The sequence below is a fragment of the Staurois parvus genome, unplaced genomic scaffold (genome assembly GCF_062004578.1).
Source record: "Staurois parvus isolate SC_StPar_1 unplaced genomic scaffold, SC_StPar_1.0 ptg000357l, whole genome shotgun sequence".
Taxonomy (NCBI): Eukaryota; Metazoa; Chordata; class Amphibia; order Anura; family Ranidae; genus Staurois; species Staurois parvus.
In genome coordinates, this window is record NW_028318153.1 from 446,973 (window position 1) to 472,611 (window position 25,639).

A 25,639-nucleotide genomic window follows, 5' to 3' on the forward strand; every position below is an offset into this window, starting at 1 on the left:
GTGCCCCATTCTGTCTTAAAGTGGTTGTAAACTCCATATTGAGTGAAGTGACTGGTCTCAGGTGATGCACAGAGATGAAACAAATCCTTCTATAACAGGTGTACCTATTTATCAGCAGCCATCTCTCCTCTACAGCCTCCTTAAGCATTAATTATTTCACAGCATCTCTGAGCTTCAGAAGGCAGGGGGTGGGGATCTGACGTCACACTCTGCACACACAGTGCAGAGAGATGAGTGTACTTCGTGACCTGAATGGAGGGAATGGGTAAAGGGAATGGACATTCCCCCCTCCCCTCTGCAGTCTCATAGTGAATCATGCACAGCTGAGGCTATCAATCACCAGTTATGTGCTGGAGGGGGGTGGAGCTATCTCCCGGGCTGTTTGCTGTAGGCATTGACTGTCATACGTTACTTATGCAGATAGCAGAGGAACGAGAGAGGAGACAGAAATCACAGTAGATTATTTGGATTGAGGCAAGTTACACACTATAGAGGGATATGCTTTGTTCGTTTTTCATGCCAGAGGTTTACAACCACCTACAATATGACTTTGACCACATGTACACTATATGGGAAAGTGCAGCTAGCCACTAGAGAATCTTAAACTCAGCATTTAATACAGTAATGGAAATATGGTACAGCTAGCATTAAAATGTACGTTTTGTCTCTTACAGCAAACATTATGATGATACATAAAATATGTGCTTATTGGAAACACACCATAGCCAACTGAGAAAACTTGCTTGCAGCTATATTATATTTAGTTTTTTCTGCATTTGTCTTTTATACAATAAATACCAGAAAAACTCTTTTGACCTTTTTCTAATTCTGCCTTAATGTAGCATAGCATCATTTCAATGACCATTTGGCCAAATGATTGTATATGATCTTATAAGTTTCTACTTAGTGTTTTGAATTAACTTTTAAGAGTTTTTTTGAAAAATGAGAAGTAAAGAAATAGACTTCCCTTTGTCAAAGATGTTTAAAATATAGGTCAGTCTTTAAAGAGACCTTGTAACCAACCTACAAAAATTGAAGGTAAAAGCACAGAACACAGAACATCGAGTAGTTTAATTTTTTCTTTATTATTATTATTTTTTTTTTCCTTTCCATAAATGACGTGTATTGATCTGCAATGTGTCTCTGAACTTGCTAGAAAAATTGACTAGACAATTCCCTAGCACAGCCTCCTCCCTCGTTGCTTGCGCATCATAGCCCTCTCCTGTTCTGGGAGTGTCTAATATCTATCTGTGCTGGCCCAGCTCTTTTTACCTACCCTTCAGGGTTTCTGGTTTAACCCAGGCCATTTGTCGACCCGTCAAACTGTTCCACCTGCTCACCCACCTGAACTCCCAGCACTGCTGTAATGTAAACACTAATAGTAAAATGCTACAGTGAGCGCTCTAAAAGTGAAAGCAGCTGAACATTCAAGGAAACCACATAAAACCTTGTGAAGATGACATAAAGTATAAAATGCAGCTCTAATAGTCAATGAAAGGTACCAGTATATACAAAAATAAATAATCGGTATAAGGTGAATATCTGATCATAAACTGCAAGAAAAATCAAGTCCTGTGATGGTGCTCCCTGTGTTCCCAGTGCATATGGAAAAAATGCACACAAACCAGAGGCGTATTAAAAATACGCAGTGTGTAAATATCATGAAGATCCCCCCTCTCTCTGGTCAGAATATGGACTGTCAGAGATCCCCTAAGGGATATGCAGGTAGGAATCATGGAGTACAGGTCGTTCCCCTCTCTGGAACTGATGGGTGAATCACAGCCAGGCTCTGAAAGTTAAAAGCACACGTCCTTCCTCTCCGGAGTGCCACTGCTGGAGGCAGACACTCTGGATCCATCCTCATCATAGGAGGGTGTTTCATCTTCATTTCCACCAGTTCCAGTCCATATCCTGACCAGAGAGAGGGGGGATCTTCATGATATTTACACACTGCATAATTTTAATACGCCTCTGGTTAGTGCGCATTTTTCCATATGCACTGAGAACACAGGGAGCACCACCACAGGACTTGATTTTTCTTGCAGTTTATGATCAGATATTCACCTTATACCGATTATTTATTATTGTATATACTGGTACCTTTCATTGACTATTAGCACTGCATTTTATACTTTATGTAATGTAAACACTGCACCGGCGATCTTGAGAGATGTCATTGACCAAATATATATATACCATTTAGCTACAGGAGTGTGATGGTGATTGATGATGGATTTGCATCACTGGATGCTGTGGGTTACGTGGACTACACTTTGGGATATTTGTGGATTTTTTTTATTGTACTGTGTTTAAGGGAATTTATAAAGATGTAAGTTTATCATTACTATCATTGTCTAGACATGTAAATCATCATCAGTCATGGTGATCTGATATCTGCATATGTTCTCCTGCCGCAATTACATCACTAAATGACAGATCCCTGGTGCTGCGCTAATTTAAACACAGCACGGGTGACATCATAGACCAAATATGGTCAAGACCATATATGTTCAGTGTTAAATAATACATCATTAAATGTACAAGAACCTGAATTTGACTTGTTATCAGCCTCATGCAGTCACTGTACAGCAGAGCTCAGTGGGAGCAAATGAGGCAATTTTGCTAACTGACTAGGAATGAGCTTCAGCTTCGAATCCTTGACTCAACCTGAACTTTAGATGTTTAAGGTTTGCCCAGAGGGTGGGCATATTTTGTTTGTATGCCTCCCCACCCAAACCTCTGACTACTGTACCCAGAAGTGATTCATTTAGTTGTGGTATTCCTGAGGGAGACCTCATGCAAAAAAACAAAAAAACACACCCTTATCCAAGCATGCAGCCTTGCTGGCCAAGAAAAAGGGGTAGCAAACATGTGCGCTGCCCCTTCCTGAACCATATTCCTTAATACTGGAAGGGTACCTTGCCAGGATGACACATGCAATGACAATCCTGTCCTGCCAGACTCCTGCTGCTAATGACAGCTCCCTGGCCAGCTGCTGAATGTCAACAAGCAGGCCAGTGATGCTGCCTGATGTCATTGACCTCATTAGGTCATGATCATATGTATGGGATTCTTTGTTTACAAACACAAGCAGATAAGGGAAGGAGCTGTCATTTAGCAGTGGCATGGCCAGATGTAGGAGGATGCTGGGGTGGGCTGTGCCCTCCCAGATTTTGGTCTTGCCCCCCAGGACCCGTGTCATCAGCAAGGCGGACTCTATAATGAGGCACTGAAGCCCAGCCCAACCACCCAACCCCCACAGTGCACATAGCCAAATGAAAAGGTGTCCACCCCCAGGTCAGACAGGTTAGATCTGGTCCTAAGCAGTGGTAGTGTTTTTTTCCTTTTTTTAAATGTCAGCGTTGCTGTAAAACATCCTGCAGGTGCACCAATTCACACGCAGGTTTAAGCCATCCCCAAGTGTGTTTTTTTAAAGATCTGTGTTTTTTTAATGTTGCCCTTTAAACTGCATTAAAAGGCCCGCTTTCTGCTGAACAGTATTTTAAAAAATATATTTTTGCCCCATGGCAGTGCCCAGCTCCCCATGTGCTTTTTTGCCAAAACTGGCCTTTAGAAAGGCCAGAAGAACAATTCAAGAATGGATTTCAATGGGGTTAGGAGTTTTCAAATTTCAGGCTGGGTTTGCAGATCCTCCCATGAACTGAAACCAGGCCAGTTTCCTCCTCACTAGTGCTGACAAGGAGTATGCAGATAGGATGAGAAAGCAGAGTGACCAAGAAAGGAGCTAATCACTGTGATGCATCTCCTTCAACGTCCAGTTACAGGCCAGGGAAGGTTTATGACAGCCTGGGCTCAGAGGTAGAGGGTTGAATAATTCTAGGTGGCATTCAACCTAAAGGACTGAGGAAATCTAGTTGTGGAACCACAGCGCGTGACAGCTCTGAATTGAAGGTGATTGTTGCAGTTGTTGTAAACAGCTGCCTTTTTACCTTTTAATTTGTTGTTTCTTTAATATGTATTTTTGAGTGGAGTTTTCCTTTGCAAAAAACCCCCAAAAAGTTAACATCAATAAGGTTTGTAAAAAACAAACTAATGTCACCAATACAAAATTTCTACCATCCTACTTCTTTGCATTATTCAGCATTTTAAAAGAATCTATTTTCTTTCAATTGCAAACTTCATATTGAAACGTAGGAAGTTGTGCTTGGAGCCTAAACAGCCCTGGACTGCACGCTCTCCTCTTCCCCAGCTCAGCACTTTCCTGAAATACATCAAGCTGCCAGAAGTTTCAGCATCAGTTCAGACTTTATTAGTTTACCAAAAAAGGTGGAAGAATACCAATAAATAAATAGAAAAAGCTCATTTAGCAAATCTCACTAACGTTACTTGCAAACGCGGCCGGCAGCAGGCCTCTTGTACACTTGAGATATGAAGTTACAGTGACTGATGCAATTTCCTTCATCTCCCATTTAACATTGTACTCAGCAAACATTGCGGCAGATTAGTACATTTGTAATTTAAATGAAGACAATGCATCAGCTGCAAACAGGAAAAAAAGATTAACAAGATGATGAATTTGTCAGCAAGTGTGTTTTTTTGTGTGTTTTTTGTTTTCCGTAGGCATTCCCCAATAGGCATTAACTCGCATTGTCCTATAGATTGCAGAGGTGAAACGCACAATTTTTAATACCTCGGGCAGCCCTGCCGGCTGAATCTGCTTTCTGCAGTTGAGCTAATAAATGCTACTTAAGTCATGTTTCCTTCTCTCTTGGGGCCTGCTTGCTGATTTGCCCAGCAAAAGGAAGCATCCTGTTACTTCCTCTAAATAATTGATGGATCCCAGTCTGGGCAGCCCAAACAAAATTCTGAAAATAGTCTCACATGAGATGATCACTTTTTCCATGTTTTTTTTTCTAGCTGTAGAGAATTTAAAATTAATGCTGTCTGAAAGTTGCTGCATACTCAGCTAAATATCATACAAAAATTGCAATACAACCAGTTATGGACTCAACCAGATGGTAGTGGGTTTTGCTAAAAAATTGTATATATATCTATATATATATATAAATATAATTATGTGACCAGAGCGCCAAATGTCAACACCTTTAATCATACAAAATAATACACATACATGATAAAACCATCTACGTGGGCCCCTAAAGTGGAAGTGAAGGTACAGTACCTCCTAATACTTCATATGTTCTTTGGCCATATAAATTTAAAAAAATCCACTGTTCAACATTTGTAAACTAAAGTCCATCAATATTAAATAAATCTTCCAATCGATGTTTATGCTGGAAAAACAGGTAATACATGGATATTGTCCCAGGTATAATCGCCACAGATATGTTTACCGGGGAGAGGAATTTATTTCCCATATACGGTGAATTGAACTGTCCATAAGAAATTGTTTTAAACTTATAGACAACTCCACCTCCCTCTCATACCACGGCTCTTTCTCAGTAATCTCAATGGATGATGATTTTCATAAATTGAGTGGTGTCCACAATAAAATTCTAGGCCCGAATGAAGCCAAAGGAGGGGGGGAGGATTATATATGTATATCTTCATCTCTCTCTCACATTCCTTATGATGATGCGGTCCATAGGAGGAAAGGTTACACGTATAAATAGTATGATGTATAATATCTTCACCTCCCTTTCACCCCCATCTAAGGGGTGTGATCCAGGGGAGGATCCGTTTAACAAATCCTTCACTTCCCCTATACTCCTAGTATTGAGCAGCACAAATGAATATGTAACTAGAAATCTTCTTCCACATCAGTTCCATTGGGATCAAACTATCCATAAAAGTACACAGTCCATATAGGTCAGACATAGGAGTGTCTCTGAGCAGTGAAATATACAGTCCATATGTCAACTAGACAACTAGAGAGGGTGAATCTCCCTAACAGGGGCAGAGTTATGGCATGGGATTCTCCAAAATGCTTGCATAGTATACAGGAGGACACTCTTCTCTAGGCTCACACTACAGGATTCTGCTGAAGGCATGGGAATGGCCAGCACTCCGAGACCCCGTGAGAGCTATCTCAGTCCAAGCTACCTTTGGAACTTATAATGTATCTCAAAATTACACATAGTCACCATGAAATACAATTCAGAGCCAATGCTTAAAATTCCCCAGGACAGATGTGAACTTTCTAGCTTCCTCCGGACATGGTCGAGTGAAGGAGACAATCCTCCTCCAGACCTAGTCCCCACGGTGAAGTCCCACAGCCAGCTCCTTAGAAGGTTCTCTCTGGGCCCTCAGCTCTGACACTGCTAAGACTTCAAGAACAGCACTGTCCACAGACTACCTCAGAGGGGCAGCAACCCCCCTCCCAAGGCATGGAACCCTCCTTGGAAGTTTGAACAATCTCTCCATGGCTTCAGACTATTTTACAACTTCCCTAGCCACCTTCTGGACACTCCTCTCCAGGGTTCGGTCAGATCATGCTAAATACTCAGGCTGGGCATCTTAGCCTCCCTCCATTTGTTTTGGAAGCTTCTTTCCAAGGCAGGTGGAAGCAATCAAAATCCCGGCCTGCGAAAACCTGAGCAGACAGAACAAACAACTACTCCTCCCTTGACTACAGAAAGAGCCAAAAACTAAATTTACCTAGCATCCAACGCTAGGAGGGTGCTACTAATACATAGAACACATTTTTTATTAAAATTATAATTTTTACTTGGTGCTCCCAACAACATATCTGCAATATGATGTTCTGATGACCGATTCCTCCATTGTGATCAGAGAGGCAACGTTCTAGGTTTTTAACTAGGTCTAAAAACAACAGACTTGTTCACCTCCTCCAAGGAGATCACTTCCTGTTTTGGACTTACAAGAAAACTAATTCTTATTCCTTCTAGTCCAGCTCAACCACAAATCTACCAGTTATTCAGGTCTAAGAGGAAGAAGAAAGGAGATTGCAAATAATTTCAGCTCAATGATTAAAATGGCGGATTGTACGCTCATTAGAGATCGATTGTTCAGTTGCGCTTTTGAAAATCTCTTGTGTAGCAGCTCACATTAGAAGTAATGTGATACAAATGAAGATCAATGTCATGAGATTTTAGTAGCTCAATAGCTACTAACAATTTCCTATGTAGCCCCAGGATAATTGATAGCAAAGGGAAATGGTTGGGCCCAGGGCTACTAAAATCTCATGAGATGGATCTCTTTGTTTGTATCACATTCTTTTTGATATGAGCTGTTTTATGAAAGATTTTCAGTAGCAAACTCCATAGTTGCCCCGAAATGTCAGTGTTTTGCTAGGTAGTGAATAAATGTCATCCTCCTAACGTTCTATCATGACGTGCTAGTGATGCCTTACAGCCTACGCTGACAATGCTGCTCCTCCATAGATACAGTACAGTGAGTGAACGTTGTCACTTCAGGACAGGAGATGTGTTACTGGCAGAATTACCAGGTGAAAATAAAGAAATAAAAAACTGTGAAAAAAAAAGAATGCAGCCTGCATATCTAAGGGTTATAAATGGAAATATATGAATTTTTATTTCTTTGTTTAGATATTATTTAACACCTAATGATCACCAACAAAATTCCTACAGTAGCAAAAAACAGTGATTTGGCACAAGGAGATTAAAAATCACAATTGTTGCCTACTCATTTACACAAAAATCACAAAGAATGACACCTGGTGAAAAAAGAACCCAGCATCATTGACCTAGTATGGTAAAGTCAATTTTTGATCAATGACATCACCCCAGTGACCCTGCCCCTTTGTTTACTTTAGCAGCAGGGACCTGGAGATGTAATTCTGTGCTAGGGGAGCGACAGGATCAGACGTGTCTAGGCAGGCATCGTTTTTTTTTCTATCAGTGGATCAGTAGGCATCAATCTTCTGAGTTCAGGGATAGTAATACTGCTGCTAAATGTTTCAACTCCTATTTTGTACATATGTTTTAAATCAAGTTTCTAGACCACAAAATTATTATTATTGTATGTGCACCGCATTCCTGTACAATTCACATGTGATTCAGTGCAGTATGATTTGCGTCAATTCATTTTGAATGGGCTAAAATTGCACAGCATCGCACTAAAGTAGTGCATGCACTAATTCTGGAAACACACTGTAACTAGATCATATGTTACTTTTGTACTATGTGATCTGGTGCAGGCAAGCACACTGCATTTACAACCTGCGTATGGGGTGTATTTAACATTTCATTGGCACCCGCTGCACACCACAAGGCCAGTGTGTTTTGAACAAGAACATTCACAAAAAAATACATTAGCCTTGATTCACACTAGAACTCGTTGTGGGAAACCCATGATCTGTGCGCTTTTCACGCACTGAGTTCTAGTGTGAATCAGGGCTAACTAATGTGTATTTTTTTGTAAATAGACTTTAAATCCACGTACACATGATGAGAATATTAGGACAAATTATTGTCTGTTTTTTTAGTCTCATATCGAATGTGAAGAGGTTATTAACCAGTTCCCTATCATGCTATAGCTGAAACATGGCTACAGTGCAGCTGTCTAGTTCTGCGAGGGCATCCATGGATGTCCTCCAGAACACGTTCCCTGCGCGCCCCCAGCGGCGCAAACCTGGTGCTGCCGGTAATTTCTGTGTCCTATGGACACAGCTGATCACGTGATACGGTAAACAATCACAGCGGTCTTTTACCACATCAGCTGTGTCCAATGATATAGCAGATCTCCGGGTAAATACAGTTGCTGGTTATCGGCTGCACTTTCCTCTCGCTATCGCAGCGTGAGGAAAGCACTGCCGATAACCGCCAATTGTGAGAGAAGTGATAAGCACTGATCATCAGTGCCCAGCAGTGCCGTCCACCTGTGCCACTCACCTGTGCCCATCAGTGCTGCCCATCTGTACCCATCAGTGCCACCCACCTGTGCCCATCAGTGCCGCCTATCAGTGCAGCATCACCAGTGCAAGCTCATCAGTGCCGCCTATCAGTGCCGCCTATTCGTGCCACCTCATCAGTGCCCATCAGTGCCGCCTATCAGTGCTCATCAGTGCTGCCTATTAGTGCCCATCAGTGCTGCCTATCAGTGCAGCCTCATCAACGCACATCAGTGAAAGAGAAAAATTACCTGTTTACAAAATGTTATAATAGAAACAAAGAAAAACTTTTTTTTCTTCAAATTTTTTTCACATTTTTTTCTCTTTTTTGTTAATAGCGCAAAAAATAAAACATCCAGTGGCAATTAAATATCACCAAAGCTATATTTGTGTGAAAAAAAATGATTTCATATGGATTCAATGTTGCATGACCGCGCAGTTGTCATTCAAAATGCGACAGCGCTGAAAGCTGAAAATTGATCTGGGCAGGAAGGGGGTATAATTGCACGGTAGTTACGAAGGTTACGAAAATTCTTGTACGACAGAAAGAAAATTTGGAAGTGATATAATGCGTTTGTATTATATTTTTGGCCGAAAACTGTACTGATTAAATTAAAATTGTACAATCTGGTATCGTACGAGAACATTTTTTGTGTGCTTGTCCCTTCAAATAATTTCGGATGAAAGCTGTGCACTAACGATCAGATTCTCGTACAATCACTTAGAAAGCGGTATTTTTTTATACGATTTTCTGATTGCGTGTACTGGGCTTAATGCAGTATTGGATTTTTTTTTGTAATATTTACAGCAGGTAATTACTGCATGGGCGGTACATACCTCAAATGCTGCAATTAAATGTAGTGAATTGAGACTTTAAATATCATTTTACATACAACACAAACATTGCATGCGGTAAGCATTAGTGATTTGACCCCACAGAGCTTTAACAAATTAAATGTCATTCAGATAGGATTTACATCTACTTTATTCTGACCCGACACTCCTGTGTATCATGCACAGCGCCAGGAAAGAGTTACTCTTCCCAAGCTAAGAGGAGAGATACTTTCTCCCTTCCTTTCATAGTTTTGAAATTCAAATTGAATGCAATTTTCAGCTCATTTGAGCCAGAATATACAGTTGCCGAGCTTCAGTGGCTCTCAAATTCAAACTCACAGGAGAAAACAGATATCATCTGTCGCGCAGGCCAAGAAGGAGGAGGAGAGTGCGAGCTGTTACTCGCAGGAGCTGTGGCTCTCCCGCAGCCACTGCACTCAGCCTGTCACTAATAAAACAATTACATAGTCAATGGGAAGTTGGAATCGGCAGCATGAAGAGGAGACTGCAGACAGGACCCTCAGTGCTGGACAGTTATGAATCCATCAGAGGACTACGTTATTTTCTATACTGGAGATTAGTAAGAAATGATTTACTATGGTGCACAGGGGACACTGGATGGATTGACTTCTTTTATATATTGAACATCCTAGTTCTTTCATAGTGAGCCATTAAACACAAACACTTGGAATCGTTTTATTAAGTAGAGTTGCCTGTGTTGTCCATAATTACCTGTAAGATTCTCGCTTTCAGTTTCTAAACTGCCCTGGAAAAGTCAAGGTGAGAAATTGGTTATTATGGTTTATGTTCACCATAAACACTACTCCTTTATATTTACCAAAACTATGTAATATAGCCTTGCCCTCCGGAGGATTTACCCCCCTTCCTGACCAGGACATTTTTTGCATTACGGCGCTGCGTTACTTTAACTGACAATTGTGCGGTCATGCAATTCTGCACCCAAATTAAATTTATGTCCTTTTTTTCCCACGAATAGAGCTTTCTTTCGGTGGTATTTGATCACATGTGCGTTTTTTATTTTTTGCGCTATAAAAGAAAAATGTGACAATTTTGAGAAAAAAACTATATTTTTGACTTTTGACTATTAAACATGTCCAGTAAAAAAATCTAAAAAATTCAATTTCATCATAAATTTAGGCCAAAATGTATTCTGATACTTGTCTTTGTTAAAATAAAATCCCAATACATGCAAATTAATTGGTTTGCGTGAAAGTTTAGCGTGATAGCATTTACAAATGGCGGTATATATACTGGGATTTATTTTTTTATTTTTAATAGTAATGGCAGCGATCAACAACTTATCGAGTGAGTGCTGGACTGTGGCAGGCATTCTGACACCGAGGGGAACTGACTTGGTGTCACTGACATCCCTAGTGACACCAATACCCAGTGATCAGTGCTAATAAAAAGCACTGACACTGTACTAATGTCACCAGGGAGGAAGGGGTTAACATGTGGGGTGATCAAAGGGTTAATGGTGTGCTGTTTTACTGTGTGCTGTGTGTGTGCTTTTAACTGTAAGCACACTGCTTTGCACGGCTTTGCTATGCAGAGCCATGCAAAGCAGTGTGCAGGAGCTGACAGGGGAGAGAACTGTGTTGTTTACATACAGTTCTCTCCCTCAGTTGGCAATGCTCCGCGATCACCGTGTGTCGGCGAGTAGTCAACAGCTGCGACCCAGTGATTGATAGCTGAGGTCGCGAATAGCGGTGTGGGTAGGGCACAGGCACAGATTGTGCACGCCCCCTACCCAGAAATGCAAAATCACGTATATATATGTGATTTTGCGCACCCCTGCCGCCCTGTAGCAGTATATCTGCTATAGGGTGGTGGAAAAGCTGTTAATGTATACGTAAACACAAAATCTTTTCTTAGTATGTTTGCTATCATGCCTTGCTGTATACAGTTTTCTTTTTTTTAACTTATTGCAAAGTTTCTTACCAGCTTTGTAATTAGCAGCAGCATTGTCAGTCTGCTCTGCGCACGCCTCCAGTTGGCCAATGGGCTGCTTAGCATTCTGACAAGACTGTGATAAAATGCAAAATTGCAGGAGCTTCTTGAGAATCCAACAGGTTCTCTTCTGTTATGAACTGCTAAGCGTGCAGGTGAGAACTGAACTCCTCCCAGCTCAGTGGATACCAATGCAAAGAAAGAAAAATCCCCTAAGGCACACATCACTACAAAATCTGTGCATTGAAAATGAAACAGATTCAGCCCGGGCTCCATCCAGACCACTCCCCAATGCGTTTCGCCTTTCCCACGGAGCTTAATCATAGGAATCTATAATATTAAGGCCCGTGGCTGGCGCAAAATGCATTGGGGGTGGCCTGCATGGAGCCCGGGCTGAATCTGTTTCATTTTCCACACATGGGTTTTGTAGTGATGTGTGGCTATGGGGATTTTTTTTTCCTTAAATTCTGACAAGGCTGCTGATAATTGTGACACAGTGGCTTAGCGTTGTCAACTTTCTCAATTTTTTTCAAGGCGGGTCCTTATAACATGTATTTGTCGGTAGCCATGAAGAGGAAATACAATCAGATTGGAAGAAGTATTGTCAGCTTTTGGCTAGCAGTAGATCTGATATGGCAGACGAGCTGACTGCTGTATGATCATCCTGTCCAGTGGCTTTGCTGAAAACATGAGCAAATGTGCAGGTCAAGCATGTGTGTTAATGCACTAAGCAGTCAACCTCTGCTGCTGGTTTGATCGAATGGAGATTCCCGGAAAATCCAATTTGGTGTCCCAATTCGCTCCGTGAGATAGATGCATCTAGTATTGTCTGCAGAAGTGGGGGTAGCCCACCAACATATCATCATCAAAATTGTTGTATTGAAAAAAAGTAGGGGGCAGGGTATTGACAAGGTTTATTACTGTTTGTTGGCGTTTCTGTGGAAAATATTATCATTGAATGCATAATGTGTGTTCGTGTAACAGGACATTGATAAGGTTTAGGTGAAGTTCAAGGTTTAGGAGGTAGGTTTAAATTTAGTGTGTAGTAGGTCAAGGATTAGATTAAAGTGTTTCTAAAGTAAATTTTTTTTTTAATAACAAACATGACATACTTACCTACTCTATATAATGGTTTTGCAGAGAGGAGCCCCGATCCTCCTCTTCTAGGGTCTCCCGCAGGTGCTCCTGGCTTCTCCCCCCTTCTGAGTGCCCCATAGCAAGCTGCTTACTATTGGGGCACACGTGCTTGCTTGCCTTCGAGTGGGCTATGTGTATCCAATGGCACACAGAGGGGATGATTTACTAAAGGCAAATAGACTGTGTACTCTGCAGGAGCAGTTTCTAAAGAGCTTAGGAAATGAGCAGAAGCTCTGCTGACCTCCATCATCCAATCACGTGCAAGAAAATGCTGTTTTTTTTTTATTTCCCTTGCACCTGATTGGGAATTCTTTGCAAAATGAAGCTTTACCTCATTTTCTAAGCTCTGGAGCAACTGTTCCTGCAGAGTGCAACTGAACTTTGCAAATTGCACAGGCTATTTGCGTTTGGTAAATCAGCCCAGGAGAGTGGCTTGGTCCCGTCCCTGCTTTCTCCTCACTGGCTGTAATTGATAGTAGCTGGAGCCAATGGCCTCTTTGTCCAGTGAGAAGAGAGAGAGACCCAAGAGAGCCACTGCACTTGTGAACTGCGCTGAGTGGATCGAGTTTGGGCTCAGATACAGTATCTCACAGAAGTGAGTAAACCTCTCACATTTTTGTAAATATTTTATTCTATCTTTTCATGTGACAACACTGAAGAAATGACACTTTGCTACAATGTAAGGTAGTGAGTGTGCAGCGTGTATAACGGTGTAAATTTGCTGTCCCCTCAAAATAACTCAACACACAGCCATTAATGTCTAAACTGCTGGCAACAAAAGTGAGTACACTACTAAGTGAGATAAAGGGCTAATGTTGATGGACATCTTGTCAAACGTAGCCATTTCCATTTTACCACAGCTGTATGTGTTCCAATGGAAATGTAGAGTTTAACAAGACTGTGTTTGACTTATTTTGCCTTCAGTTCAAACTACACCTCAAATAGACATGCTGTGTTTCGATGAAGCGCAACACAAAGCGGGTCAAACACAGCCTCTGAACTGTCATGTACACTACTCCATTGAGTAGTTTCTACTGACCTTCATTTGAGGTGTGTTTTAACTGGGGATCCCAAATCTCATGAGAAGATACTCCTGCTCTGTAGGACACAGTTCACTACCTTCCTGATTTGCAGCTCTACACAGTGGTAGTGTAAACTGCGCTTTCTCACAATACAAGTCCATGAGTTGGTCATAAAAAGCAAAGCTCCACCAAAGTGGCTGATATCTTATCTCTCTCTTTGTTGAAAGAGAGACCAAGTAATTGCACTGAGCCACAGGGAACTAAGGCCGGCCATAGACGGAATGATTTTCATTCCTGCAACCACATGTTGCAGGAAAGAAAATCGCTTGATTCCCCAAGCAGCACAGACAGTGTTGACAGCGGAGGGGTGGAGGAAGCCATCCCACCCGGGAGAACACAGTGAATATTGCTGGCGGCTATAACAGCCGCTAACAATAATTTCATGTAAAATCCGGAAGGCTGGTCATACCCAAGTTGATTGATCGAACAACTTGGATACATTCAGCCTGCCCACACATGGTTCAAAACATCTATGGCCAGCTTAACTCTAGTGGCTAAACTGCAAATGTCTACATTTAACACAATATCAAAAATATGGAAGAACAAGCTTGTAAAATTTGCAAGCTTACAAAATTACAAATAAAGCACTGTGACAATAACTTAAAAGAAATTGTCACTGAAAAAAATGAATCTTTGGGTGGTCATATAAGATGCAATGGAGGTGATTTACTAAAACTGGAGAGTACAAAATCTGGTGCAGCTCTGCATAGAAACCAATCAGCTTCTAGATTTTATTGTCAAAGCATAATTGAACAAGTTGAAGTTATTAGCTGATTGGTTACCATGCTCAGCTGCCCCAGATTCTGTGTGATCCAGCTTTAGTAAATCCCCCCCAATATTTCCAAGCAAGCAACACAATCAATTCTGAGAGAGTAGATATGTCACTTGGAATAGATACTCTGAAGATCTCATATATTTTCAATACCTTGGGAAATCTTTTTTTTTTCAACTGACCAATGATTTTTTTCTTTACTCTGAAACATAGCATGAAGTGATATATTTGCAAGACATTTAGACTTCGCCTGGAGTATATCTTTAATTATTTTTTTTTTTTTTAATTTTAGATTGCATCTGCCTTGAATCAAAACTGCTCTCTAAGATCTTCCTTGCAAGTTCTTTCTTTTCATTTTCATCGTTGTGCCTCATCTCTGATTGCTCTTCTTGTTTGGTGAGTGAAATTGTACAAATTACACTTCCTTTGCTCTGTTGCCACCAACATTTCCTGGACAGGCCAATTCATCAGTTCAGACAATAGTAGAAAGTTTTGGACTTGAAAGCACAACCCGAAGGAACTGCTTTGTCAGATGACATAAACTATGGGTCCCGATTAGCTATTTTGCACATTACTCTTTACACCAGCCTCTTAGAATAGCCTGATAAATTACCATTACAACAATGGACAGTTGTGTTACTAGGTTTCACCTGCAATGGTGGTCTATAACAGGGGTGTCAAACTCATCATGAGCACATCAGCATTACAGTTGCCCCCAAAGGGGAAGTGGAGACAAGGGGGTGCTGCCAACTGCTGAGGGGGGAGGGGGGGGGGGGCAGAGATAAGCCACTTTGTGGCTGCATAGAGAAGCACAGGATCTGGTGAAATGTTCTGTCCTTCTGTCTGCTGCCGACTGCTGAGACGAGGTGAAGAAGGAGATAAAAGGGGTGTCACAGCTGCAGGAGAGGTGTGAGGGGCCACATGCAATGGCTTGGCGGGCTGGATTTGGCCTGTGGGCCTTGCATTCAACACATGTGGTCTATAACTTCCAAAATTGTAGGGGGCGTTTTTGGTCCATGATCCAAATTAGCCTCTAATATAAAACCCTACTAAAGTGAGCCATGCTATTCCTCTTTTCTAAGCTTTTTATTGCTCCTCTTCTCATAACACAGCTCTCTAGTAACCGCAAAATAGCAGCTGTGAAACTCACTGTAACAACTGACTTTACCTTAAGAAGTCTGATCTATAGTCAGTTCTTTCAGTATGGATACAATAACATCATCTCTCCTTTTGTGATTGTCTGGTATTTTTTTTTTTTTCTATTGGCTGAGATCAGAGGAAATCTATCAATCTACCATTCAGTGCATTTAATATTGTGCAGCATAGTGAGTTCACAGCGGAGCAGTAAGGTTGAGGAAGTGCCTACAAAATTGTAGCAGGGCCCCACCTTGGAAGCAACGCACTGCAGACTATTTTTATCATCATACACTTGGAAGCCAATGAATTTTCAAAATTATATTACTTTGAAAACCCATCTGGAGTCCTGAATGTCAGTGTATACTTACAGGTAGCTAAGAACCACCTCTGGCCCATCCCTAACCATCATTACTGGTTAGTGGGAAGAGCCAGACCAGTGATGAGGACCAAGGGACCTGGCTGCTAAGTGCATATCAGAGCACCCTGGTATTCAAAGCTCATGGTAAATGCTACAAGAATGCCTTCAGCCCCATAGATTTGCCCACTTTTCACTGTAAGTAGCAGTGTCTTTGGTCTGTGCAGGTTCAGCACAGTGTTTTCTATAAAGTTGTAGTAGTTGCCTCGTATTACTTTGGCTGGGTAATTGATTTACAGCACAGTTTTTAGGGCCTGGCATGCTCTAGCTTCTTACAAAATCTAAAGAACTGCCATGGTTTTCACAAACCCTTGAGTCAGATCAGTGCTGGAACAGATGCATTAATCACATTAAGAGGCGTTTTCTATATGCTCCTTAAACGCCAATCTGTCTGCATATGGCATAAATCCCCTTTGCTGTCAATGAGAGATTTTTACTTGTGACGTAGCATTTACAATGCCCCCAAATGCTCAGGAAATCTATTAATACCATTAGGTTGGTTAAAAGAGAACTCCAGGTAAACCACAACATTTGACAACAGTTATAGTAAGTGAATAGATCTTTCCAAATATAATGTCCATATAATGTTAGACTTAAAGGATTCTGAAAACAATCTGATTAACCAATAATTGGCTAATGGCTCTCCAAAATTAATAATATTATGAATCTATAGAATGTAATGTTTATTCTAAAAGGCATTTTGAGGCCTTCGAAACTACATAAGACAATTCCATATTCCTTTAAATTTTAACTGAAATATTTGACTCTCACTGGATCACATGGAAAAAGAGAGTTTAAAGCAAAATCTGTTCTTTGCCCTTTCAGGGCAAAATAATGTGGTCACCAAAGAGTTCACCCTGTTCAAAAAGTTTTAGGAAAAAGTTCACTTTTTTAACTAAAACCCTCTAGCTCCACCTCTCCTTCTCCCTAATAGCAATATCCACAGAACTAACCCATTCTGCAATGTCTGGAACCAGCACTATTCACACACTGGCCTCTTAATGTAAGGATCAGCACTATTCACAGAGCTAATCTCTTCATCTATGTAAAGAAACAGGACCATTCACGCATTGACCTCTGCATGTATGTAAGGATCCAGAACCATTCACAGAGCTGACATCTTCATCTGTGTAAAGAATCAGTACCCTTCTCACCAATACCAATATAAAACAATGGGTGCAAATGCCTAGTGCATTATCCACAGAATTTTATTGAAAGGTAGAAGATATAAAATATATTCACAAAACCGTTGTGAATAACAGTGTTGTACAACCCAGGAACCAAAAGAAAGCCCATCTAGGCACTCCTCAGGTTCAGACAGATGATATCACCACCTGACATGTTTCAGAGGACTAGCCCCCTTCTTCAGAGTAGAGTTCTGCTCTAAAAAAAGGGGGCTTGTCCTTCAAAACATGTCAGATGGTTTTATCTGAGGAGCTTGCTTTTTGTTCCTGGGTTGTACAATGCTGTTATTCACAATGGTTTTGTGATTATATTTTTTACTTTTCAATAAAATGCTGTGGATAATACACTAGGTGTTTGCACTCTCTACCAGATCCCCCAATCTTAAGAAGACTGTAACACCTAGATCATCTGGCTTGGGTTGCCTAATGGTTACCATGATCAGAAGTACCTTGCTCAGCTTCTCTGGGATTTCTTAGTGCTATGTCAAGGATTTGGTTCTTTTAGTCAACCTTCTCACTAATACCCTTACCACAATGACTTCTTCATCTATGTAAGAAACCAGAACCATTCACAGAGCTGACGTCTTCATCTATATAAGGAACCAGCACCATTCATAGAGCTGGCCTCTTCATCTATTGAAGGAACCATTACCATTTACATACTGACCTCTTAACCTTTGTAAGTACCCAGCACCCTTCACACAGCTAATCTCTTCATCTGTGTAAGTACCCAGCACCATTCACATGGCTAATCTCTTCATCTGTGTAAGTACTCAGCACCATTCACATGGCTAATCTCTTCATCTGTGTAAGTAACCAGCACTATTCACATGGCTAATCTCTTCATCTGTGCAAGTAACCAATACCACTGACTCACCAACCTCTTCATCTATATAAGTAACCAGCACCATTCACAAAGCTGACCCCTTCATATATGCAAGGAACCAACACCATTCACTCACCAACCTATTCATCTATATAAGTAACCAGCACCTTTCACAGAGCCGATTTATTTATTTATTTTAGGTACTTATATAGCGCTGTAAATTTACGCAGCACTATACATTTGTATTGTACATTCACATCAGTCACTAACCCTCAAGGAGTGTACAATCTAAGGTCCCTAACTTACATTCATACACACACATACTAGGGCCAATTTAGACAGGATCCAATTAACCTACCAGCATGTCTTTTCAGTGTGGGAGGAAACCAGAGTACCCGGAGGAAACCTATCCGGGCACAGGGAGAATATGCAAACTCCAGGCAGGAGGTGCCGTGGCTGGGATTCAAACCAATGACCTTAGTACCACCAGGTGGAAGTTCTAACCATTTAGCCACTGTGCTGCCCCGGCTGATCTTTTCATCTGTGTAAGGAACCAGCACCATTTACAGAGCTAACTTCTTCTCTGTAGGGAACCAGCACCATTCATGGAGCTGACTTCTTTATCTTTATATGGAATGAACCAGCACAATTTATGGAGCTGATCTTTTCAACTAAGTAAGAAACCAACACCATTTACACATTGACCTCTTCATCTACGTAGGGAAGCAGGACCATTCCCAGAATTGACCTCTACATCTATGTACAAACCAGCACCATTTACAGAGTTAACCTTTTTCTTTATATAATAAACCATCACCATTCACAAAGTTAATCACTTCATCTATGTAAGTAACCATCACCAACATTTAAACTCTTTATCTGTGTAAGGAACCAGCACCATTCACACACTGACATCTTCAACTATGTAAGGAACCAGCACTATTCACAGAACTGACTACTTCATCTAATTGAGGAACCTACATCATTTACACATTGACTCCTTCATTTGTGTAAGGAAGCAGGACCATTCCCAGAACTGACTTCTTCATCTAGGCAAGAAACCAGCACCATTCACGCACTGACCTCTTCATTTACTGTATGTAAAGAACTGGCACCATTCACAGAGGGGAGATAAGGGAAGTATTTTCCATTGTGTACTTGGGTTTTAAAAGCTATAAAGTCAAGGTGATAACATATTGGTTAAGCAGACCATAGACGGGTCGTTAATTGGCCAAATTTTCATTTTTCACGGATCTCCTCATTTATTTTTATCGGTCATGCTGGAAAATCTGCGAAAATCTGCCGTTTTTCGTGGACATGGTTGGCAGCATCGTCAACGGGGCTGACCGATTTTTCGTTTATCGGCTGAAAATTCGCCCGATAAATGGCCCGTCTATGGCCTGCCTTAGGCTCCTTTTCCATGGGCAGCTAGAAGGCCAGGCAATTAAGCCTCGGTTTTACTGCCAACCAAAAACTTAAAAAACAGCTGGAGGGGATTGTATATATGCTTCATTACTTAGTTACTTCAATGCACAACGCTTATACCACATTTACAACTAGTAGTGTGAACAAAGTGCAATTGCAATAAAAGTGCATTATGTGATATCAATTAAAGTGCAAATAAAGAATGTCCTGTACACAAGAGTTTTATTAAAGTGAATGTTCTTTGCAATAATGAACACCAGAGGGAAGCCAGAAGAAAAACTAAGAGCTCCAACAGTATAAAAACCTTTATGAAAATGACTTTTTACACCCAAAATGTAACCAACTATAATTCATGCTGTGACATATTATCTTGCACAAGGCACTTTATTACAAAGGACTATGAACATTCACTTTAATAAAGCACTTGTACAAAGGGCATTCTTTATTTGCACTTTAATTAATATCACATAATGGACTTTTATTTCTATTGCTTGTTTTTTCTTGGCTGTTGGTTGAAACTCAGAACCTATACTTACTTTACACCAAATGTAATAGTTAGGTTTATCAATGGGAACTTTATATGGAGCTTTCTATAAAAGCTGCTTTGGCAGTAATAAAACCCTTCCTGAAGCCTCATCTTCTGGCTGTCATGTTTACTTAAAGACTTTAGCATTGATTTACTAAAGGAAAATAGACTGTGCACTTTGCAAGTACAGTTGCACTTTGCAAGGGCATTTGCTCCATAGCTTAGTAAATGAGGGGAAGCTCTGCTGACTTCCATTATTGAATCATGTGCAAGCAAAAATGCTGTTTTTTTTAAACTTTTCTTACATGTGATTGGGTATTCTTTGGAAAGTGAAGCTTCCTCTCATTTACTAAGCTGCACAGCAAATGCCCTTTCAGAGTGCAACTGCACCTGGAAAGTGCACAATTTATTTGCATTTAGAAAATCCTCCTCAATGTGTCCAGTACCTGGAACAAGTATGCTTTTAAAATACACACATTTGTATCAGGTTAGTGACTCAAACCTTATTGGCCAGTATAGTTAGCATATTCAGAATGGGACTAGCAACGGCAGCCCCCCCCCCCCCCCTCTCGTGTGTCTCTGGGGAAAGGTTTGCTTTAAACCAAACCTATAGCATAATAACACCCAACCACCTTCCCGCCTATCCTGCTCCCTTAGAGCATACCTCCAGCCAAACCTTTTCTGCTTTTTAGGGTGTGAGAGGAGTAGAAGACAATTAACATCCATCCCCTATAGTCTTTTTTTTTTTTTTGTCATGAGAGATTTTCTCTTACTACCTGTAACAATGTTGTCATCAGAAGTGAGGGGTAAAAGTGAGGGGGAAATCTCTCAAACAGGACATGTTGGCAATAAAAATTACTTTTAAATACTGTGTGGGGGAAAGCTTAAGCCTCTGTTAGCTCTTCATTGGTATCTGTGTTCATTCAGGAGACTTTCCCTTACTTTGCGCTATACTGACAACAATGTCAAAAGAATAGTAAGTGACAAGTAAAAAAAAATTACAGGTATCTTACTGTCCTTATCATGTCAAAACCCAAAGGATTACATGGATAGTAAGTATGAGAAATAGTGTTAGGGTTACAAGGAGGGTTAGTGTAAGGGTTGCAGGAAGGTTTAGTGGTATCATAGTGTTAAAAGAGAAGTGTGGGAATTGCAGAAAAAAAAATCCTACTCACCTAGATGGCTGCAGCACTGATCTCAGCTGCAGCTGCCCCCTGCCGCCTCTAAGACCGAGATCTGAGCGATCAAATACTGCTGATAGCTCAGCTCTCGGTCCTCAGTCTGCAGACAGCTGGTGACTGTCAGTCTCTGGCTCTCCCCTCTGCCCCTTCAGTGCTCACTAGAGTACTGGGCTGTGGAGGGGGTCGGAGTGGCTGGCTTAGGCTGTCAGCGGATTGCTGAGAGGCTGAGCCAGCTGCCGGTGGATCCAGACCATATGGTCAGGGTCTTTTCAGAACCTGGAATGGCTCTGTGACATCAACCAACATTGGGCTTTAGCTTCTTGTCGGCTGAAAACTGGTCACAGAAGAAGTATATCCAAAAAAGGTTAGGCCATACTTCTCCTTTAATGTTACAGGAAAAGTTAGTGGGAGGGCTGCAGGAAGGGCTAGTGCTAGAATCATAGGAAGAGTTATTCAGGGGGTAACAGGAAGGGTTACATTGGGAGGGTTACAGGGAAACCTAATAAAGGAGAGGGGTTATAGGAAAGGTTAGTGTTAAGGTTATGGTAAGGGATACTGGGAAAGTTACAGGGAGAGGTAGAAAAGCGGGAGCTTATAGGAAAGGGTAATATTAGGGTTACAGAAAGGGATAGTGTGAGGGACAGGAGGGCTAGTGTTCAGGTTAAAAGACGGGTTAATGGGAGCATTACAGAACAGTTTAGTGGGCGGGTTAGTATTAGGATTACTGGAAGGGTTAGGTTTAGAGTTATAGAAGGGGTTAGTGGGAGGGTTAGTGTTAGGGTTAAAGGAAGAGTTAGTAGGAGGGTTACGGGACAGTTTAGTGGGAGGGTTGTTGTTAGGTTTAAAGGAAAGTTTAGTGGGAGTGTTAGAGGAATAGTTACAGGGAGGGTTAGTGTTAGGGTTACTAGAAGGGCCAGTGTTAGGGTTAAAGGAAGAGTTAGTGGGAAGGTAACAGGACAGTTTAGTGGGAGGGTTGTTGTTAAGGTTAAAGGAAAGTTTAGTGGGAGGGTTAGTTTTAGGATTACTGGAAGGGATTAGTGGGAGCATTAGTGTTAGGTTTAATGGAAGAGTTAGTGGGAGGGTTACAGGACAGTTTAGTGGTAAGATAATTGTTAGGGTTGAAGGAAGGGTTAGTGGGAAGGTCAGTGTAAGGGTTACAGGAAGATTGAATGGGAGAGATACAAAAGAGGTTCATGGGAAAGCTATAGGGAGGGTTAGTTTTAGGGTTACAGGAAGGGCCGACAGAAGGGTTAGTCTTATATTTAGGGGTATGGGTTGGTGTTACAGGAAGGGTTAGTGGGGGGAGATACAGGAGTGGTGAGAATTAGGATTACATACATTGTTAGTGTTAGAATTACAGAAGGGGTTGGTGTTAGGATTACAGAAGGGGTTAGTGTTAGGATTACAGAAGGGGTTGGTGTTAGGATTACAGAAGGGGTTAGTGTTAGGCTTACAGAAGGGGTTGGTGTTAGGATTACAGAAGGGGTTAGTGTTAGGATTACAGAAGGGGTTAGTGTTAGGATTACAGAAGGGGTTGGTGTTAGGATTACAGAAGGAGTTGGTGTTAGGATTACAGAAGGGGTTAGTGGGGGATTACAGAAGGAGTTAGTGTTAGGATTACATAAGGGGTTAGTGTTATGATTACATAAGGGGTTAGTGTTAGGATTACAGAAGGGGTTGGTGTTAAGATTACAGAAGGGGTTAGTGTTAGGATTACATAAGGGGTTAGTGTTAGGATTACATAAGGGGTTAGTGTTAGGATTACAGAAGATGTTGGTGTTAGGATTACAGAAGGGGTTGGTGTTAGGATTACAGAAGGGGTTAGTATTAGGATTACAGAAGGGGTTGGTGTTAGGATTACAGAAGGGGTTAGTGTTAGGCTTAAAGAAGGAGTTGGTGTTAGGATTACAGAAGGAGTTAGTGTTAGGATTACAGAAGGGGTTAGTGGGGGATTACAGAAGGGGTTGGTGTTAGGATTACATAAGGGGTTAGTGTTATGATTACATAAGGGGTTAGTGTTAGGATTACAGAAGGGGTTGGTGATAAGATTACAGAAGGGGTTGGTGTTAGGATTACATAAGGGGTTAGTGTTAGGATTACATAAGGGGTTAGTGTTAGGATTACAGAAGATGTTGGTGTTAGGATTACAGAAGGGGTTGGTGTTAGGATTACAGAAGGGGTTAGTGTTAGGATTACAGAAGGGGTTGGTGTTAGGATTACAGAAGGGGTTAGTGTTAGGATTACATAAGGGGTTAGTGTTAGGATTACATAAGGGGTTAGTGTTAGGATTACAGAAGATGTTGGTGTTAGGATTACAGAAGGGGTTGGTGTTAGGATTACAGAAGATGTTGGTGTTAGGATTACAGAAGGGGTTGGTGTTAGGATTACAGAAGGGGTTAGTGTTAGGATTACAGAAGGGGTTGGTGTTAGGATTACATAAGGGGTTAGTGTTAGGATTACATAAGGGGTTAGTGTTAGGATTACAGAAGATGTTGGTGTTAGGATTACAGAAGGGGTTGGTGTTAGGATTACAGAAGGGGTTAGTGTTAGGATTACAGAAGATGTTGGTGTTAGGATTACAGAAGGGGTTGGTGTTAGGATTACAGAAGGGGTTAGTGTTAGGATTACAGAAGGGGTTGGTGTTAGGATTACAGAAGGGGTTAGTGTTAGGATTACAGAAGGGGTTGGTGTTAGGATTACAGAAGGGGTTAGTGGAGGATTATAGAAGGGGTTAGTGTTAGGATTACAGAATGGGTTAGTGTTAGGATTACAGAAGGGGTTGGTGTTAGGATTACAGAAGGGGTTAGTGTTAGGATTACAGAAGATGTTGGTGTTAGGATTACAGAAGGGGTTGGTGTTAGGATTACAGAAGGGGTTAGTGTTAGGATTACAGAAGGGGTTGGTGTTAGGATTACAGAAGGGGTTAGTGTTAGGATTACAGAAGGGGTTGGTGTTAGGATTACATAAGGGGTTAGTGTTAGGATTACATAAGGGGTTAGTGTTAGGATTACAGAAGATGTTGGTGTTAGGATTACAGAAGGGGTTGGTGTTAGGATTACAGAAGGGGTTAGTGTTAGGATTACAGAAGATGTTGGTGTTAGGATTACAGAAGGGGTTGGTGTTAGGATTACAGAAGGGGTTAGTGTTAGGATTACAGAAGGGGTTAGTGTTAGGATTACAGAAGGGGTTGGTGTTAGGATTACAGAAGGGGTTAGTGGGGGATTACAGAAGGGGTTAGTGTTAGGATTACAGAATGGGTTAGTGTTAGGATTACAGAAGGGGTTAGTGTTAGGATTACAGAAGGGGTTAGTGGGGGATTACAGAAGGGGTTAGTGGGGGATTACAGAAGGGGTTGCTGTTAGGATTACAGAAGGGGTTGCTGTTAGGATTACAGAAGGGGTTAGTGGGGGATTACAGAAGGGGTTAGTGGGGGATTACAGAAGGGGTTGCTGTTAGGATTACAGAAGGGGTTGCTGTTAGGATTACAGAAGGGGTTAGTGTTAGGATTACAGAAGGGGTTAGTGGGGGATTACAGAAGGGGTTAGTGTTAGGATTACAGAAGGGGTTAGTGGGGGATTACAGAAGGGGTTAGTGTTAGGATTACAGAAGGGGTTAGTGTTATGATTACAGAAGGGGTTAGTGTTAGGATTACAGAAGGGGTTGGTGTTAGGATTACAGAAGGGGTTAGTGTTAGGATTACAGAAGGGGTTAGTGTTAGGATCACAGAAGGGGTTGGTGTTAGGATTACAGAAGGGGTTGGTGTTAGGATTACAGAAGGGGTTAGTGTTAGGATTACAGAAGGGGTTGGTGTTAGGATTACAGAAGGGGTTAGTGTTAGGATTACAGAAGGGGTTGGTGGGGGATTACAGAAGGAGTTAGTGTTAGGATTACATAAGGGGTTAGTGTTAGGATTACAGAAGATGTTGGTGTTAGGATTACAGAAGGGGTTGGTGTTAGGATTACAGAAGATGTTGGTGTTAGGATTACAGAAGGGGTTGGTGTTAGGATTACAGAAGGGGTTAGTGTTAGGATTACAGAAGGGGTTGGTGTTAGGATTACAGAAGGGGTTAGTGTTAGGAATACAGAAGGGGTTAGTGGGGGATTACAGAAGGGGTTAGTGGGGGATTACAGAAGGGGTTGCTGTTAGGATTACAGAAGGGGTTGCTGTTAGGATTACAGAAGGGGTTAGTGTTAGGATTACAGAAGGGGTTAGTGGGGGATTACAGAAGGGGTTAGTGTTAGGATTACAGAAGGGGTTGGTGTTATGATTACAGAAGGGGTTAGTGTTAGGATTACAGAAGGGGTTAGTGTTAGGATTACAGAAGGGGTTGGTGTTAGGATTACAGAAGGGGTTA

General features: G+C 41.4%; 1 protein-coding gene across 4 annotated transcripts in view; it reads left to right on the plus strand.

Annotated features, from left to right (window-relative positions):
* The window catches only part of ESRRG (estrogen related receptor gamma), a 1,108,989-nt gene that overhangs the window by 277,384 nt on the left and 805,966 nt on the right, over positions 1–25,639 (plus strand). For all 4 annotated transcript variants that reach the window (XM_089684805.1, XM_089684808.1, XM_089684809.1 and 1 more), the window contains exon 3: positions 14,883–14,986. The gene's annotated coding sequence lies outside the window, so the exon portion shown is untranslated. The remainder of the gene's footprint in view (positions 1–14,882; positions 14,987–25,639) is intronic.